Source organism: Lathyrus oleraceus, chromosome 7 (assembly GCF_024323335.1).
Source record: "Lathyrus oleraceus cultivar Zhongwan6 chromosome 7, CAAS_Psat_ZW6_1.0, whole genome shotgun sequence".
Lineage (NCBI taxonomy): Eukaryota > Viridiplantae > Streptophyta > Magnoliopsida > Fabales > Fabaceae > Lathyrus > Lathyrus oleraceus.
In genome coordinates, this window is record NC_066585.1 from 348,101,228 (window position 1) to 348,115,696 (window position 14,469).

Consider the following 14,469-nt stretch of genomic DNA (forward strand, 5'->3'; position numbering starts at 1 on the left):
GCTCCCTCTGATCGGTCATCTTTATATACCTAGTTTGGTATCCAGATGCCTTTCTTTTCGGTTGATTTATCCTTTATTAACCCAGTAACCAGTTGTGGATAATCTTCCATGCGAGTATGTTATCCACATTCTGACGGTAATGGATAATATATCTCATGCACTCTTCAGTCGAAGCCTGTTGTGTTTCCCCAGTCGAGTAAGATTTGTATTCCTTTGTGGAATCGAATATTCTTTGTTCTCCTTTTTTAGCGTATCTCCCAGTAACCGGTGATATGTCTCCTGGATGATTTCCGGATGCTTGCAATTTATCCCCTGTGAGTTATCTTTCGTTTACCCTGTTGGTGTTGGTAACGATTGTCTCTCTTTTCGGTCGGTCACCTATTATATACCCAGTAACCGGTATCCCTAGTGTTCCTTCCCTGCGAGTATATTATCTACGTTCTGACGGTAATAGATAATATATCTCATGCGAGTATACTATCCACGTTCTGACGGTAATGGATATTATATCTCATGCGCTCTTTGGGTTTTTTCCCCAGCTGAGTAAGATTCGTTTTCCCGTTGCGGAGTCGAATGTCCATCCTGTAAGTCAATTTGCTTTTTCAGGCCCTCCTTTCGGATGATGAGTGTTTTGGCATATATACCAATTCACGCTTTGGTTGGTCACCTATTATATACCCAGTAACCGGTATCCCTGGTGTTCCTTCCTTTCTGCTCCCTATTAGACCTTGGTCCTCTGTGGAGTCAGATTTTCCTGAGTTTATGTACCTTTTTCAGGTCTTTCTCAGATGTTTGGTTGATTGATATCTCTCACCCTTATACCGGTCTTGGATATTCATTCTTCCTGAGCTTGTTGTTCTTTCACCCTGTAACCGGTGTTTAGATCACATGTCTCTTCGAGTTTGTTACCCAGTAACCGGTAACACCTCATCTTGCAGATTTTTCTCCAGGAGAGTCTCTTTGTTAGATATTCCCCAGTGGAGTTTCTGTTGTGTTTTTACCCTCTGCTGTATTGGCGTTTTCCCCAATGTATGCAGTTTTCCCCAGCAGGGAGGTTCTGTGTGAATCTTTCCCCAGTCCGAGTCCGGATTTTCATCCGAATTATCCTTCGTAGATAGTTTGAGTCAGCTTGAGTCTTTCCAATGGATGTGTCTTCCTTTGGAATTCTTTTTTCCCCAGTTTGAGTCCTTTAATCCCTAGTAAGGTCTCTAGTCCAGTCGTGACCTGCTCGCGTTGTGTCTAGTTCTTGTTTCCCCTAATTCAGAATCGTGTCCTGCTCACGCATTCTATTCTTTTTCTTATCCCCATGAGAGTCCTGTTAGAGTCTTTGTTCCTGGTGAGTGTATTACTCCAATGGATCATCTTTTTTTCTTTGTGGACCAGTATTCCCCACAGAGGTTGTTTCCTTTGCATACATACATCTGCATCACGAGGTCTCTTAGGGACCAAAATTTGTCTCATTATTGTTATTTAAGCCCATTCTACCGCGTCAAGATGAAGATTTTAACCTTCACTTCTCCGGCTAGAATGACCTTAAATAGGGGCATCTATAAGACCCCAATTTTGTCCCTAATATCCCTCATGGCATCATATCATAACATTGCATTGCCTCAAGGATCATTGGACACCTTGCTTCCTTCCCTGTGGGTGGGTTATCTCCTTGAGAGTGGTTCTTGATCACTAATCATGTTTGCATTTGTATATCATTGTTTTCCTTTTTATCACTAACAAAAAGTACAAAAATATGTCATTAACCTTTTGTCTTGCAGATGAAGCAATAACAGGTCAAGGCAATTGAAGGCATTCATTGAGCAATAGATGGTGGTCATTCTTGAGATCTGGACCCCATGATCATTCACAAAAGTTCATATGAGTTATGATGTCATTTTGAAACAAAATCCCAAGTGGTAGAGGCTTGAATCTCATCAGAACATTTTTAGGTCATCTGAAGACCTAGAAAGTCAACTGCAAAGTCAACTGTGGATTTGGAGGTGGTAAGTGATTAGAAATACTTCATTCATGTTCAAACAAGTCTCATTTGACATTTCAAACACTCACATTAAAGAATTTGAAGTCAGGTCAAGACTTTCCCAAAATAGCAAGTGACCCATAATTTGAACTTTCCAAAAATGGAAAGGTTTTAGACCAACTTCAGCTCAATCTTACACCATCGAAAAAGCTTCAAATGAAATTTTGTTGAACATGAAATTTGTAGATCTTTCTCTCCCATTTCCAAAATGTCCAAGATCATGAATTTCTAATTTGTGGTTGAGGAGATATGATTCAATCATGGCAAAGTGTGCATGGAACTTCAAATGAGCATAACTTTTGAACCAAAGCTCCAATTTGGGTGGTTCTTTTTGCATTTTGTTCATCATAACATGTACTTTCCAAACATCTCATTACATGGCATAAACATCCCTTGCACGATCATGTGCTCACTGATGAAGATTTTTGAAGGAAATTTCATAAAATCATTTTGGTTGATCATGTGCATAAAATATCACTTCCAAAGCTTGCATGGACTTATTTTAAGTGATTTTGGGCCTTATTCTGGTACTGTTCACACATGCATGAAGTGCATGAGGTGAAAATACCAATTGATACATACACCTCATAAGTTGCTAATCTCAATTGCATTTGGCTTAAACATGATTTCAGCATCATTAGCATGGCATATATAAGGATAATCTCAATTGTTTTCATCATTAACATCCATTTCAGATCTGAATCTTGAATTTGATCAAAAAATTTCTCTCAAAATATTTTCCAAATTCTTCCCATAAACACTCAGTTTCTTGCATTATTCTTGGTCCTGGTAAAGATTAGAGTGAGATTGCACGTAAATCTTGGAGCATTCATGCCATATTTGTCCAAACTCGAAGCTTGAAGCATCCATGGAGTTTGTAAATTGAGCTGGTTTCACGTGCACTTAAGCTTCAATCTCTTCGCCAATTATCTTAACAAGCATTGTAGAGGATTTCCGGACCATCACAAGCCTTGAAACAAGCCAAATCCGAATCTGCTCTTCAAGAGGTATGATTCTTGATTCTCATAATTCTTAAATCCATGAGTATGATTGTGTAGATCTCGTGTTATTGAGAATTCTGGTGAAAAAATCACTTAAAATGGCGCACTGTACATGAAGATATGCATGATTCAAGTTTTGATGTCAATTCTTCTTTTCTTCGATTTGAATAATATATGATGTTTTTGATTGATTCATTGCTTGATCCGTGCTCCCCATGAAAAAACCTGTTGAATGATGTTATTGTTTGTGATTTCTGGACGTGTTTTGGTTTTTCTGGAAATCTGCTTTGAAGTTCGTCTTCATCTTCATGAGGAAGATGAAGATCATCACATTTCCAGGTTTAGCCATGAACTTGCTTCGATTTTGCTACGAGCGTGCATGTTTAGCTACGATTCTGGGCGCGCTAGGGTTTCTTCAGTGAAACGGCGTCGTTTCACTTGAGGCGCCAAATTCAAATATGCACTGGCTTCGATTCCCAACGAGGGGATATTTTCAAATGTTATTTCATTTTCATACTTTCCCTCCTATTTTCACATGCTATGTCTATTTCCATTTTTAATTTTTTTCCTCAACTTTGAAAAATCATATAAAATTGAAAAATGCATCAATTTCACTCCAATTTTTTGCTACTTGCTCCTCTATTTGTCTATTATTTTATGATCATAATTTCCAAAATTGTGCTTGGTTGGATTTTATTTGGTGCTAGGTTGATTGATCATATGTCTAATTGTGACCTTGCCTTGCTTATCTCATTGTGAAATGCTTGTCTTTAATCCAATGAATGTGAAATTTTGCATGATGAATCTAGACATGTTGCTTGACATTTTAGCTTTGGTTTGACATTTTTCTCATGATCCATTTCTGTTTTATGCTCATGCTAACTTGGTGTGACAATTTGTGTCACACCATTGGGTGCTCAACTTGTACAATGTGATTTCCATGCCAAATGATCTCCAATGCTTCTGATTTTATGTGTGATGGATTTTATTTGGTGCTAGGTTGATTGATCATATGTCTAATTGTGACCTTGCCTTGCTTATCTCATTGTGAAATGCTTGTCTTTAATCCAATCAATGTGAAATTTTGCATGATGAATCTAGACATGTTGCTTGACATTTTGGCTTTGGTTTGACGTTTTTCTCATGATCCATTTCTGTTTTATGCTCATGCTAACTTGGTGTGACAATTTGTGTCACACCTTTGGATGCTCAACTTGTACAATGTGATTTCCATGCCAAATGATCTCCAATGCTTCTGATTTTTTATGTGATGGATGTTGTGGATGTCTTGAACGTGCATGAATTTTTCCAGATTTATTTGAATCATTTCTATTTTGATTTGAATTTTTCATTCATGATGATCACATATGAGTTTTGAAATTGCCTTTGACTTCACTTGATCATGAAATGCTTTTGGTGATTGATTTTCATGTGAGACCTTTTGGAATATGTCAATATGTGTTTGAATTTGCTTTGTGTTAAATTTCAGCTCCTGTTTTGAATTTTTTCTCCATCTTTGACCCTAGGCTTCGACCTAGTGGTTTGTTGCTTATATGTGAGCTTTGATTTCAGGTTGAGCATCCAAGTTCCATAGTTGATGATGCTTCATCATGTAAATATTGATGTTTGCTTTTGATTACTAACACTTGTGTGTTTTGCAGGTTGATGCTAACTCATTTGAGTTTGCCTTTTGGCTTACACATTTTGTACATTGGGATTGTCTATTGCTTATTGACTGTTGTCTGTTTGTCTGAGTATTGTACTGATTTGTTTAGTTGTTTCCACAGGTACCTAAGTTGCTTTAAGTTCATTTGAACTTTGCTTTGCTTGGTTGCTTAACCACTTAGGTATAATCCCTAATCTTCATGTTGTCTGGAAGACCTACTGTTATTGGTAGGCACCTGTCTGAAGCCCTCCTTAAGAGGCAATGTTTGTGCTTGTTTAATTTTGTGCCAAGCAGGTAAAGTCCTCTTAAGAGGCAATTGGTAGATAAAAGAGATGTGTAATCCATCTCCTGCTACTCAGTGTGTCATTCACCTTGCTCACACCATGTGTTGATGCATTGTGAATAATAACCCAAGATCTTATAGAGTCAATCATTTGTGGAGAGGAGTTCCTACTTTCTGAACTCCCACACTTTCCATTGATCAAAGCTCTCCTTGACCAGGGATAAGATCTATGAGGCACACCCCTCATCTCCATTTCATCTGCTTCACCCTAACTCTCAATGTTAGGGTTAAGAGCACAAAATACCCCATTCTAGTTGGTTGTAAAGCCTAACCTTGCTTGAGCCTAATTGATTGTGTATAGTGTGTGCTAATTGACTTGTTTGTTTGCTTACTTGATTCACCTGTGCATATTTTCTTATGTGTGCCTTTGTGCATCTATCACCATTACTTGTATATCACTTCATAATCATTGTTCATATCTTTGTGACATTTTTGTTTTGTCCATTGAGGAGTCAATTGTAAGTCCAGCTATTGGCATTTGTTTCCTATGATCTGGAGGGATTTGGGACTAAGACCATTCATTGGCATTCCTTTCCTTGGAGTCGAGTGTAAGACCATTTATTGGCAACTTGTTTCCTCTTGCTTATTGCATTTGTTATTTGTTTCTTGTGAGGATTCAATTGTAAGTCCAGCTATTGGCAGTTGTTTCCTATGATCATTCCTTGGAGATTGGTATAAGTCCATTAATTGGCATCTGGTATCCATGTTTCATTGTGTTTTAGGAGATTGGTATAAGTCCATTAATTGGCATCTGGTATCCATGTTTCATTGTGTTTTAGGAGATTGGCATAAGTCCATCAATTGGCATCCGGTATCCATGTTTCATTGTGTTTTAGGAGATTGGTATAAGTCCATTGATTGGCATCTGGTATCCATTTTGTTTTGTGAGATTGGAATAAGTCCATTGATTGGCATCCAATATCCATTTACTTTGTTCATCTGTTATTTGCTTATTGCGTTGTTGCCTATTCCAAAGGAATCACTTGACTCATCTACATATGATCTCAAGAGGTGAACATCTAAGAAGTTTTACATCCTCACCTCTCACCTTTTTGTTTCTTTAAACCTCCATTTGCATGTTAACCCAAACTTGAAAGCTATTGTGCAAACATTTTCATTTCTTTTCAAATTAGAAACCTAGGCCTTAAGCCTCTGATTTTTCAAACTTCATTTTCACAATACCTCTTTTGAATTGAATTCTAATCACAACTTTGACCATTTTTGTGAATAAATTCTAATTGATTAATTCCACTCATTCAATTGTTTTGTGGCTCAAGTCTATTTTCTTGATAAGTTTTCATACATTAGCCATAGGTTTGATTTATCCTAGTTGGCTGATGTTAATCTCACCTTTTGTCCTTAGTGATTGAATTGTAAGACTTCCTTGCTTATTATAGGGTTAACCCCTCACTAGCAAGTTGAAGCTTTTCTCACATGGTGGACTTGTGGTTGTATAAGGTTGAGTTTTCTCCCGTGGATAACGAAAGACCTTAGGGCTTTTGTTTTAAAATGAATCCACCCATACTTTTGGAAATCTTTTAGCCGAACTACGGCGTTTTGATCCTTACCTTCCGTTGAAAGGTACGTAGGCAACGGGTTCATCCGTTCAAACACAAAAATAATAACTTGTATATTCTTTTCTCATCCCTTCAATCATGTTTGCACAATAAATATTTCATAAACAAATAACATTTCGTACAACAAGTTGTGAAAAGGGCTCCCTATGAGTACCTAGGACGTTTTGGGTGCCTAACACCTTCCCATTGCGTAATTAACCTCTTACCCAGATCTCTGATCTTTTCATTAGTTTTCTATGTGTAAAACTTTTTAGGCTTTTGTTCGCTTTTTAGCCATTCCTTTGGATAAATAAAAGTGCGGTGGCGACTCGATTCTTTGTATGCTTTTCTTTTGATTTAATCAATAAATCATAAAGTGACGAATACACCGCTACAGAAAAGTGGTGACTCCACTGGGGACTTTCCTTGGTGGTTTTGCCTACTTTGAATTTAGTTGTATTGTCTACCAACATATCAATGTGTGATAGAGGGAAATCATCTTTCGGACTAGCTTTGTTCAAATCTATATAATCAACGCACATACGGACTTTTCCATCCTACTTCAAAAGAGGAACAATATTGGCCACCCATTGCGAATACTCGGCAGTAACAAGGAAACCAACATCAATCTGCTTCTGCACTTTTTCTTTGATCTTTACTGCCATATCAGGATGAGTTCTCCTCAACTTCTGCTTGACCGACGGGCATTCTGGCTTCAATGGAAATCTATGCTCCAAAATCTTAGAATCCAAACCAAACATGTCTTGATAGGACCAAGAAAACACATTTTAATACTCTCGAAGAAGATGAATCAACCCCTTCTTAACCTCTGGACATAGTTGAGACCCAATCTTGACTTCCTTCACATCATTCTCGAAACCCAAGTTGACTAACTCAATGTGCTCTTCAAACGGCTGAATGGCTTTTTCCTCATTCTCAAGTAGAAGAAACAAATCATCAGACACTTCGTCATCACTTTCTTCCTCTGCCTCAAACACAAGGAATTCAAAGTTTGGAGAAGGTGTAGGATCATTGTATTCAATGGGTTTAGAAACTAGCCTGCATAATGATTTGTATTTTGATTTTAGAGAAGTGAATTGCGACCAAATATTATGCAGATGAACAATTATTATTATTTACTTATGTTTTTTATGATTACCATTTTCAGAAAAGAAAAAAAGTAAAAATAAAACATCATAGATGTTGATGAATTGAATTGAATTTTATTAATGATCAAATTGAAAGATGCCAAACAATGTTCACTTTTCCCCTAGGCATCGGAGAAGGATTTTCAAAAACAATAAAAGAAATTACTTAGAGTGATGCATAATAACAGGAACGTCGACAACGGTCCAATTGTTGCAAGTTTTTCCATGCGTCACAAAATTGGTGTAGTCTTCATCTTCATCCACCTCGATCACGACAGCTAAGTGTTGTTCATTACCATGAATTAACCCTCCACTATGGAAACTGGGTTGCACATCTTCATCCTTAATCACAGATGATCTTGTTAGAATCCTAAACCAGCTCTGCTCTTGTTCTCAGCGACCTCTACCATCCAGCCCCACTGATCAGAATTACCGTCTTCAACAACTTTCTATGTGGCTTTGAAAGAGGACATAGGTTCCCCAACCTTCTTTTCTTCAACAATAGATAGACATTGGAACGGGATTCCAACCTCATCCTCAACTTCAACATACGAGAAAGACGACAGGTGACTCACCAAGAAAGCCTTCTTTTCGCCGACGATAACAAGCTTACCATTCTTTATAAACTTCAACTTCTAGTGTAGAGTGGATATCACAGCTCCCGCCTCATGTATCCACGGCCTTCCCAACAAGAAGCTATAGGCCGGGTGGATATCCATTACTTGGAAAGTAATTTGGATATCACTCGGACCTATCTTTACTGGGAGGTCCACTTCTCCTATAACAGTTTTGCGAGAACCATCAAAAGCTTTGACAATCACGCCACTGTATCTCATCGGAGCTCCTTGATATGATAATTTGGAAAGAGTTGACTTGGGGAGTACATTCAGAGAAGAACCGGTATCAACCAATACATTTGACAGCGCATCCTCCTTGCAATTCATTGATATATGCAACACTAAGTTGTGATATCGGCCTTCGTCGGGAAGTTCTTCGTCAGAAACGCTCAAATTGTTGAAGGAAGTGATGTTAGCCACAATATGATAGAACTGGTCTACTGTTACATCATGCTCGACATAAGCTTGCTCCAATACATTTTGAAATGCTTCTCTGTGCGCTTCGGAGTTCATGAGTAGAGACAATACTGAAATCTTGGAAGGAGTTTGGAGCAATTGCTCCACCACATTAAACTCGCCCTTCTTGATTAAACGGAGTACCTCATTATCATCATTAGGCTTTACACTACTGGATTCACCAGACTGGCATCTTCGAGCATTAATTGGACTCACCACAGGCACATCAACCATCTTACTAACAGATACCTCTTTACATTCTTCGGGAACACCGACCCAAAAACACGACCACTACGGGTCACCTTCGTCAAATCAGCAATTCTCACATCAGAACTGGTCGCAGGCAACGAAACCTCTTGGCCATTCTCTAACATAGTAGCATTATACTGATACATAACAGCTCTATCGGATGCATACGGGACTGGACCCGCTAACCATATTACCAACAGCGATATCGATCTATTATCGACACTGTTACTGCTGCTGTTATCAAACTGGATTACCACCCTTTCCAGTGTCTTGAACACTAGCACTATTACATTGACATCGTCTATATCCCTAGACTATTGAATCTAGATTACATTCTCATCCATCAACCTCTGGATATCTCTCTTGACAACTGAACACCAACGGGGGTTCATACAACAAATTGCACAACTAGAATGATCATGCTCACAATCACTAATAGCACACAGGGTTTTATGCATCTCAACCAACGATCAACGAATTCATCATACATCAAACACCCGGAAACTCCCTGGACAACCATCTACCAGGCTAACAGCAGAATTACCATGAGCAGACAATGGGTTAGCTTTCACATTAGGCACACGGTTCTGAAAGGACACCAACCCACTCTTTACCAACTTTTGGACTTTATAAATGGGTAGCAATTCTCGATATCATGGCCAGGAGCCCGTTGGTGAGATGCATAGTGAAGCTCCGGCTTATACCACCATGGAAATGGTTCTTGATTTTGCGACGGATTTCTCGGTTGGAGAAGGTTCTTGAGAACCAGAGATGGGTACAATTCAGCATAGGTCATAGGAATAGGGTATAAAGAGACCTTCTTCCTCTCAAAGTTCTGTTGTTGTTGATGATTATTGTTGGTATTATTGTTTTTGTAGTTGTTTGCTCTTTGCTGTGGCTGTTGAACTGACATTGATTTATTGATGGAAAATACTGGAATAACAGATGATACTTGATTGATTGATGGAAAATACTGGAATAACAGATGATACTTGATGATGGTCTTGACGGGGTTGCGGACCTCTCCCAACTGATACTGCATTGGCTCCAGCTTCCTTCTTCTTAGCGAAACTGTTACAATACCTCTTGCTTGATGATGCTTCTTCTTTAGACAATCGTCCCTCGCGTACACCTTCTACTAATCTCATCCCTATATTTACCATTTCGGTAAAGTCACTGGGGGCACTAGCAATCATCCGCTCATAGTAAAATGAGCGTAGGGATTTGAGAAAGATCTTGGTCATCTCCTTTTCTTCCAAGGTAGGGGTAATCTGAGCAGCTAGCTCTCTCCATCTCTGGGCATATTCTTTGAACGCCTCCTTGTCCTTCTGAGACATCGGCCGAAGATGGTCCCTATCAAGCGCCATGTCCATGTTATACTTGTATTGTTTCACAAATGCCATACCTAAATCGTTGAATGTGCGGACACTTGCACTATCCAAACCCATGTACCACCTCAGAGCGGAACCATTCAGACTATCCTGGAAATAATGAATCAGTAACTGATCATTATTAGTTTGCGTCGACATTTTCCTAGCATACATGACGAGATGACTGAGTGGACTGGTATTCCCCTTATACTTTTCAAAGTCAGGGACTTTGAACTTCATCGAGATCTTAACATTGGGAACCAAGCAAAGTTGCGCAGCACTCTTACAAAACAAATCCTTTCCCCTCAAGGTCTTTAACTCCTTTCACAGCTCAAGGAATTGGTCTTTCATTTCGTCTATCTTATCATAAACATTCGGACCCTTAGACAGCTCAGAATGGTAGATGGTGTCTTCAACACGAGCGGCGTGTGAACAATCGGAGGAGGAACAGACATGACCGGGCTAGATGCCGGCATGGAAGCAAAAGTAGGCGCAAAACCTTCAGGCACAAAGTTGGGCGGTATTCCCCACGGGAATCCGGCAGGCATGGCAGGAGCGAACTGAGTGGTAGGCACGGTTGAAGTAGCAACCTCTGATATGACAATCCTCTGAGGAAGAGGAGTTGCAGCCGTTGGAGAAGATTGACTCTGAGCAGCTAGAACTGACTCCATCTAGGCAGTCAGGCGAGCGATCTCGTCCTTCAATTCTCGATTTTCTTGCTCTAAGTGCTCCATGATTCTCAGATGATTGGCGCGGGTATTGTATCGATGAGGCAGCTTTGCTAAAGCACAGAAGAATAGCCAATGAGACATCTAGCGGAAAAAAAAGCATGTTATGCAAATGATGCAGGAAATGCAATGCTTTGATTTTTTTTATTTTCAAGGAACATACTATTTTATTTGCAAATATAACAATAACAATTTGATTGACCATAAAAATCTCTTTTATTCATAAAATTGGAAGGATTACACTGAGTACAATTTCAGAAACCAAAAATACAAAAAATACAAGAGAAAGGGAAACTAGTCATCCTAAGGATCCCCTAACAACGGTATCAGATGATCTAGCTGCAGGTGCGTACTTCCTTCAGATGCGTCGAATCTCAGACTCAAAAGCAGTCTTCATCTGAGCCTTCTCGATGACAAGCTGGTCAAGAATCTTCTTCCAAGCGACGGAAGGCTGAGGCATACTAGAGGAAGATGAAACCTCTGGCTCTCTCAGTCTCTTTATTACTCGGGCTTCAAGAAGCTCAATAAGAGCATCTTTGTCCTTAGACTCAAACTACAACTCCTCATGCTTTCTACTCAAAGCATGGAATCGCTCCTCCCACATATCCTTCTCTTGCTTCATCTTGGTGAGTGCGTCTTCAAACTCCTCTATATCTTGGTGAGGGAGAGTTAATAGCTCAACCACAACCACAAACATAGGTCTCTCACAAGCATAAGGTATCTTTAACTCCAAAGCTCTCTTCTTCACCCAAAGACTGTAAGCTTCAAAAGCTACACAGTTGCGTGGACCAAGCTTGGATCTTCCTTTCCTATGCACATTATGCCAAGTGTGAATCATCTTCTTCTTCAAAAGTTGGGGATCTTTATCCTCTTGATAGAAAAGACCTTCTAACTGAGTGTTATTAGGTTTGTCTTTCAAGGGGAACCCAAGTTGACGACGAGCCAGAGTAGGGTTGTAGTTGATTCCTCGCATACCAATGAGAGGAACATTAGAGAATTCAGCACAACAATCAATAATATCCAAGCTACTCAATTCCGAATCATACCAAACTATATCATCATTAGTGAGAGACATAAGTCTATGGGACCACCTTAGACATTGTTTGTTCTCCACAAAAGCAGGCGTGTGAGGCAAGTGTGAAATAAACCACTTGTATAGAAGAGGAACACAACATACAATAGTTCCACCACCTTTAGAATTCATTAGATGCAAAGAGAAATACATATCACCCAACAAAGTAGGCATAGGATTCCCAATCAAGAAGATTCTGATGGCGTTAACGTCAATGAAACCATCAATGTTAGGGAACAAAGCCAACCCATAGATGAGCAACACAAGGATAGATTCAAAAGCATCCACAGTACCGGTTTGAGCAAAGGCAGTAGCTTCCTTGATGAGGAACTCAGAAGTCAACCCAAACATTCCTTCTTTCTTAACCCAATGAGCCTCAATCTCAGACTTCTTCAGATGAAGAGCTTCAGCTATAATATGAGATTTGGGAATCTCTTCCAATCTACTAAAAGGCACTTTGCTAGAAACGGGTATTCCCAAGAGATGGGCATACTCCTCCAACATAGGCACAAACTGATAATAAAGGAAAGTGAAGCAACAGTAGAGGGAGTCATAAAACTGAACCAACACACTCAAGAGTCCTTCACCCACATCAGCAGATAACACAGATAGAAGCTTCCTATGACGTTGTTTGAAGTCCAAGGTATCTAATACAAAGGATGATAGCTTCCTTAACTCTTTCAAGTCGGGGCATCTGAAACTGTACTTCTTAGTGTTCCTTCGTCCATAATCCGTCTAAAAATATTTACAAATAAAACATCAGTTCCTTGAAGTTATTTTTTTCGTGTGATGAATGTCATGATGCGTATGAATGCATGAATGCATCAATCACAAATAAGGGATCGCACACAAGGCAAACAAACAAAGGTCAAAGGATGAATCAAGTCATTTTCAAGAACAATCATCCATTTTGGTGGATTATGGTTTTCACCTTATCAACACCCAAGTTCCATTGATATTGACGAAACTTGATTGGATCAACCAAGAACCAAGGGATTATTGTGAGTCACGAGCATGGAGTGAGGTTAAGAACCATCCCAAAGGAGTGTACTAAGGATAAAAACCTGTAGATCATGTTCTAAAAAATTCCCAGAGTCTTAATACCATCTATCGGATATTACAGGTTAGGATGACTGACTCAGCAACCCATAATATTCTCAAGAGAAACTCGTCTGAGTGTAGTATCGCGTAACAACTGTTTTCAAGTCTACACCTGAACAGTCTTCGCACTACGTCCTAAATAGGCCAAGATGGGTTAAATGTTCTATGGTTCTCAGCTTCTCGGACCCCAATTCAGAGAAAGTAATGCCTAACTACAAATAACTTGTGTGACATCAATAACTCCAAAAGGATCTCCACTGAGTAGATGGGTCTCAAGCCAACTTGTTAAGGACTACTCCACACAAGTCGAACGTGACTATATCATCCTCCTATCTTAATTGCACTCAAGTTCGGGTTAGTACTTACCTCACCACTCAAAGATCACCAATCACAACAAGCAGATTATATCATACAAACAAATATACATACATCAAATATACAATTATATACACACAAAAAAGTAGGTTGAACCCACTAGAGACTACTCGCCGGCAGTTTCGCCACTTAATTTCTGTAGCGGTAAATTCATGACCATTAAGCTATGGATAAACTTAACGTCAATTAAACCAGAGTCGCCACCGCACATTTATTGTTTCCAAGGGAAAAGGGAAAAGTACGAACAAAACCCAAAGATAAGAAGTTTTCAAATCAAAACTAATAAAATGCCAGTGATTACAGGTAAGGGGGTTGGTTACACAGAGGGAAGGTGTTAGCACCCAAAGTGTCCTAGGTACTCCTAGGGAGCCCTTTTTTATGTGTACGTGTGTTTTGGTATAAAATGATGTTTGCAATAAATAGAGTGTGGGGATGAGAAAAGAATCTATTAATTATATTTTTGTGTTTGACAAGACCTTCGGACTTGTGCCTACGTACCAACATAAAAATCAGAGATCAAAACCTCGTAGTTCATGGTAACAATTTCAAAATGATTGGATTGCTTTTAACAAAAGTTTAAGTTTAAGAGATGCACAAAGGGCCTAAAAGAGTTTGAATGTGTGTTAGTTCTTTTTGTCTTTTGAAATTTTAAGTCAAATATAGTTAAGTTCATTTACAAATTGGATTAAGAAAAGAGTTTGAAAATACAATGGCATAAGGCCAAAGTTTCTAAATTTGTAACCAAGTCATAGTTTAGA